This window comes from Arvicanthis niloticus, chromosome 8 (genome assembly GCF_011762505.2).
Source record: "Arvicanthis niloticus isolate mArvNil1 chromosome 8, mArvNil1.pat.X, whole genome shotgun sequence".
NCBI classification, from domain to species: Eukaryota; Metazoa; Chordata; class Mammalia; order Rodentia; family Muridae; genus Arvicanthis; species Arvicanthis niloticus.
The window spans coordinates 8,062,124-8,068,416 of NC_047665.1; the positions used below are offsets into that span (position 1 = coordinate 8,062,124).

General features: G+C 49.8%; 1 long non-coding RNA gene across 1 annotated transcript; it reads right to left on the bottom strand.

Annotated features, from left to right (window-relative positions):
* Positions 1-360: 360 nt before the first annotated feature.
* LOC143443163 (uncharacterized) lies at positions 361-6,020 on the bottom strand. The gene is made up of 3 exons (XR_013111932.1): positions 5,883-6,020; positions 5,017-5,158; positions 361-1,665 (listed from the first exon to the last, which is right to left on the bottom strand). It is a non-coding gene; the product is annotated as an uncharacterized LOC143443163 (long non-coding RNA).
* Between the last annotated feature and the right edge of the window lie 273 nt (positions 6,021-6,293).

Consider the following 6,293-nt stretch of genomic DNA (forward strand, 5'->3'; position numbering starts at 1 on the left):
ATCAAAGGAAGGAATAGCCAAACGCTAAGAGCATTGTCTGCAAATAAGAATCAGTTCCGCTGCCCGCTCTTCAATAACTCTGCCTCTTCACAGCATTATGCCAGGGACAGACTGTATATGAGACTTCAGTGCATCACCCAGAGATTATGGCCCTTAACAATTACCCTGCTCATTTCCAGCATGGTACCTAAGAAAGAATCTTTCCTTTGTATCTTGATAAACTGTCCGATGTCCCCCTACCCTTCCATCTTCCTCCTTTCCCATGTCCCTAGTGAAGCCCCCAGCTCAGGCCCCAGGGCCCTAGGAATGAACAACAGACAGGATAAGGAAGAAAAAACGCTTTGTACTTTGGCAGGGTGTTCCTTTATTGATCCTTCCCGTAAGCCAGGCAAGATGGAAATGCTCGAGAGATACAAGGTGACTCTTCTCAGGAAAGAACCCCAGTAGGCCACGCCAGCAAGTATCACCAGGAAAGATGATCTAAGTCCAAGTTCCAGACCTCAGCACAGGTGACCCCAAGTATCCCAGATTCTTTCTGGATCTAATTCCTACCTCCACAGACAGGCCCTTCAAGCCAGGTCTCCCTAGATTTTTCAGGGCAGCCTGGCAAGTAATTAAGGAGCAAACTGGTACCCAAGTGTGGTAAAGAGTATGCTTGGTCAGTTTGTGCATGAGACAGAGTGGACCAAGGGTGGGGAAGACTGCAGCAATCCCATACTGCATATCTCTACAAGACTAAACTTCTCCCCACACAGGGCTAGGCTGTGCAGCCCCCGAGGCAAGTTTTCTGTCAATCATCCTAAAGTCAACAGGGGCTTGGGGACTGTTGCTTACACAGCTTCCTTCCTAACTGCAGGAAATCTTAGCTCCCTTGAGCCTAGAGTCCACTTTCCACATGGTGAGGGATGCTCTGGGTAGTTCAGATGAGGCCTGTCCAGTGCCTCGGAGAATGGCTCTGCTTGGCCCCATCCTATCTGGTTGCAGTCTTTCTATTAGTCAATATTAGCATTCACTGAAAGACTAGACAGCCATGGAGGGAGTGAGCTCTAAAAGGTACCTGCCCCTAGCCTTGCCCCCACCATGTCTCAGATCCTAAGACCCTCAGTTACCTCTTTGAACAAATGTCTTGACCCCAGATCAGCTGCACAAGTGTGCCACCTCTACCAGTCACGCCGATGGCCCCAAAGGCCAGTGCCAGACTAGCAGCAGCTGAGCATTTAGGATAAGCAGAGGCAGATGGAACCTGTCCCACCCTTCTAGCATAAGAGGGAGGGGGTACAGACAGAACACGTGATAGCCCCAGGCCACCCTCTACCCTTGAGAACCAGCAGTGAATAGAGACTATAGAGATGAAGGGTGGGTATTGAGTTTCACCCCCACCAGATCCTTTAGGAGGGTCACTGAAGTGGCAGAACTTCAATTTTCTGCAGCTTCTTTGTGGGCCAGGACTTAACTTCTGAGTCACTGCTTCAGCTTCCTGCATGTTTCCCCTCCCTTTCCTTTCTGTCCCCTCAAAGTACAAGCCTACATCCGATGGTGTCCCACCAGGAAGGGCCTGGGGCCACAGTCAGGAAAACCAGACTGAGTTACAGATGCTCGCCTTCAGTGGCATATCACAGTTCTGAAGAACCAAGTCCTTTGGCTAAAAACCCTCACAGGTACCCCCTGAAAGACACAAAACCAAAGGCAGAGTCAGAGGATGTGAAAGGAGGGAGCCGAAGAGCTACTGAACCCCAACTTCACAGCACACAGATGCAAACCTTTGGGCAGTGTTATAGAGAGCATTGCTTATCAGAGTCGAGTTATACATAGTAAGCATTGGCTTCCCAGGGCTGTGTGCCAGAACTGTGTCCCAATCCACAGTCCATAATGAGCTGTAGGGGTCCTTCCTGACCCCAAGGCCTCTGACAAGAGTGACCACAGTAGCTGGCATGGACTTGCTGATGCGTGGACAACGTTTGTCACACACATTCTGGTATTCAGTAATCGACACTGTCCCTTGAAGTCTTGGAATCATAGCTGTAACTCTCCAGACAGACAACCCTCCTTGGCTGACCTGAGGTCCTCCAACCATCATCTCCCTGCCTTGTCATCTCTGCAGTCCCTATAGACAGATCCCCCCTCCCCCGCCCCCTACTGCAGTTTTGGTAGAGCAGTGGTTTTCAAGGTGTGGCCCTGGCCCAGCACCATGGACATCACCTGGGAACTTCAGGGAGCTTCGTTCTCAGGCCCCACCCACCTCCTGAATCAGAACCCCTGGGAGTGGAGCTGGGTGGAGTGTACAATCATCCCTGTTGATGATTGTAAGGTAGTCACATTGACACCACTTCTCTAGAGTCTTGGGGAGACACAGACTTCAAGGCAGGGAGGGGTCCCGTGCAGCTACCATTCAGCCCCTGTCCTGCTTCAGGGATCTTCTTCCCCCAGGTTTGTCCTACTGACTGAGGCTGGGATCTACTTTATGCTATAGGTTCCCCAGCCCTAAATGCAATGCCAGTGGACACCAAATTCTATTTATCACATAATTTAAACAAATAGACCACAAACAGAGATCATATCCTTCTTTTAGGGACTTCATACTTGCCTGTTTCCAGATGTAGAAATCTTCGCCCAGGCAACAGGCTCTGCTTCTCTGCATCCTGGGCTTTCTGGGCAAATGTTATCCCTCAGACAGGCTTGCCTGGACCATTCTATTTGAACCAAACTCACCTGCTCCGTCTTCTCGCCCAGCTACTTTCTCTTTCCTCTCTGCCTGATTCTGTGCTATAGGTTACTCATTTGTGGGTGAGTGGGTGAGTGAATGAGTGAGTAAGTGTGTGCCTGTATGTGCACGTGCATGCATGTGTGTGTGCTCGGTTATTGTTGCTTTTGTGGCTATATTATAACTCTATAAGGACAAAGGTTCACCTTTCTCTGTGCTGTGTCTGCCAGTTATATGGCAAGAATTCAACGAAGATAACAGGCAAATGAGTTCATAAAAATATGCAAACAAAAATTAGAGTCAGCCTAACATAGCTACACATATCTATCGGCCTGGAACATTCTTTTTCAAGAAGCAAAATTGGAAATTAAATACAAATAAAAACTAACAACAAAATCAGCTGGTGAGATTTGCTGAAGCCAAATGGCCAAGAATGGGTTTAATATACAAAGGTGATGCCTCGGGCCATACCTCCTTCTCTGTTTTAATTTAATTAATACCAACACGGGGAGCAAATGGCTACAAACAGTTGTATGTCAATTCAGCATTAATAACTTGAAGGCTTTAAAAAAAATAACTTGAAGGCTTTGTTTTCAAGTTCAGGATAACCATCCTTGGTACAAAACCAAAACCCTGTACATAATAACCCTGAGGCAGCTACATTAATGAGGGATTATTTGACAACTGTAAAACTGCCTTGTTTACCTTATGGTGGTACTAAAATCTGCCTTCCGCAGACAATCTATGTCTTCGTGATGCCAGCAACCTGTTCTTCTAGCATGCTGCCCTGGGCTGATTCAGGATCCATTTGCTATCTGCCCGTAACCCAGGCCACCATAAAACAATGCCTCCGTTCCTGCACCACACACCCTAATATGCCTTGCTTCTCTATCAGAAATGATGCAATCAAATTGAGCCTCCATTGTTCAGTAGATTGGGGTTGGTCACCTTGGAGCAAGCAAGGCAACTCAATACACACATACCTTCATGAAGACCTAGAAGGAGTTTGCCTACAATTCAAGTTACAGCTGGGTTCCCAGGTCACTCTGCAAGATGATTACACAAATTTCCAGATAGTTATCAGAATGGAAGCACAAGGCAGGGCCACCGGTTTCCCTGCCTATTCCAGGACCTGGGCGCTTGTTACCAAAGCAAAACTGTGACACGCCAAAAAAACATTGCAGGGACCAGGCACAGCCCTACCAGCCAAGCACAACTGTTAAGCCGCCACAGAGTCATTAAAGTTCCAGTTGCCACCATGCCCACATGGGTCCGTGGATCATCTCACTAGATTCACACGTTTCAAATGGTCCTGTAATTCTGCCATCTACCCTGGCTCCCCAGGCAGAATGGGTGCCAAAGGTTTAATTAAAAAATTTACGGGTGAAAAACTTACACTTAAGAACATTAGATCCACTCTCTCCAGTTTGGGGTTTATTTTCCTTGCAAATATAGACAAGAGTGCCATGAGTTCTGTTTTATGGGGAACTTCTAAACCTTGGGCCACTCAGCTGGGTGGCTGCCAGAGGGTAGAGAGTTCTGCAGCAGGGCTGGCTTGGGCATCCTGCCCAGGTACTCATCCTGTACTGGCCCCCATGCTAAGGGGTGACAGCAAAATCTCCCTTGTGAGACCAGTGCCTCATTTGGGTTGGCAAGAGTTTGGGTTGGTCATCTCCCATTACCTACCTACAAGTAGGTCTCTGGCAAAACCACAGACTTAATAGACCCTCTGAGATCAGCTCCCCAGTCTAGAGACCCTGTGGCTTCCTTACTCTAGTGTCTCCCTCAGCCTTTGTCACCTGCATGTGCCTAGCACAGTGGTCGTTGAGGAGAGGAAGAACCCTCCTTGTCTGCTCTATAACTGAGTTCCCTCTGAAGCTCCAGCTAGGCATCTCCCCACATGGACTTCAAGGCAGCCTTTACTCTTCAAGGGTGTACACACACACACATACATATGTAAAGACAGACAGACAGACAGACACACACACACCCTTTAACCTGGCACAATCTCTTCTGCCAAAGATGATCTCCAAGGAGGGAAGCCAGGTATGTTGAGAAAGCACTGTCTGTCCATCTTTATTCAGTACTCGGGTAAAAGGTTCCAGGACAGAGGACACCCAGGCAAGCCGGGGGCAGCAGACAGGTCAGCCCAGGGCCTGGCTCACGGAGGGAGAAACAGGCTGAAACTCGATCATGAGCCAGTCACAGAGCTACCTACTGTGGGGGTGGGGGTGGGGCCAGGGCAGTGAGAGTAGGTAGAGAGTGACCCCTTCCACAGGCCTGCAGGACATGGCTCCCAGCATGTATGCATGTACCTTGCCAGAGTCCAGGAGTCTTCTGTGTTGCATGGGGCCAGTGGCTCAATGGCAGGCCTGACTTCCAGCTCTAGGACACGAAGAACCTGGGTTCCCAGGAGAAGAGGGGTTTTTCCAGATCCTCCCCAGCATGGCTCTACTCCTGACAGAGAAGTTGGGTCAGGATCCATCTATATCTTGGCTAGCTGCCATATTCTTTTCATATATCTTCTATTTATTCTCTGAGAAGCAGACTGACACTTACTGTCACTAACAAGAAGGGTTTAGACGTGAGAGGTGTGAGCAGGCCACTTAGGCACCGCACTGGCCCTGTGCTCCCAGGACCCTAGGCTAGAAGGCTGAGAGACAAGACATGTGATCCAGCCCTTGAATGTCATCCCTGACCCCGTGGGGTCTCAGTCAGGTCAGAGATGAGGTTTTGGCCTGGAGACTGTGGGGGAAGGTTAGAGACTGGATATGGGACTCACTAGCGTGGGGCAAGTGGCCTCACATTCTGTACCTGTCAGGTAGCCTCATTCATTCCCTGTCTCCTCTGACAAGATAAGATGCCATTCCCAACAGGCAGCCATGAGACTCAGAGGAGGCCAAGACACTTGCCCCCATCCAGTCAGCAGGGTGCTCCACATTCCTGAGCCACAACCTCAGCAGTAAAGCAGACAGTTCCCTATAGATCTGAGGGACCCATACGGGGACACTGACTAAGCCTGGTGGTCCTTCTTGGGGCCACTGCCCCAAGCCAGCTCTCTCTCCAGGATATTAGAAATCATGTAGCCACACCCTACCCAATCCCACCTTGCCCTACCTTAACTCTGGCCCCAGCTACACAGGCATATTCTGTCCACTCTGCCTCTGCCTCCTATGAGTACCTCAGTTAGTGTTGCAGACACAGCCTCCTCCTGGCCTAAAGCCTGCCATCTTGGCCTCCCTTGGCACCTCTTCCTGCTGAGTCACTCTGCCTCATGAAGGAAGACAACATTAGCACAACCACAGCCACATGGCTCTTGTGCAACTTGGCACCAAGTCTGGAGTGGACTTGGGATTTTTCAGTGAGCCCCACCCAGGGCAGGTCTCCACACAGGCACATGCCTTGTACCTGAATATTAGTGGCTGCATGTAGCGGGGTGTTCCTGGAAGGGACACGGGCCTGGCAGCAGGACAGTGTGGTCTGCTGTCCTATCCTTAGGCCTCTGTCCGGCCCACAGAAAGTCCTGGGACCTGAACACACTGGCTAGGGGACTAAGACCTGAATTTCCTCTGTCATGGACTCACGGTGAGTT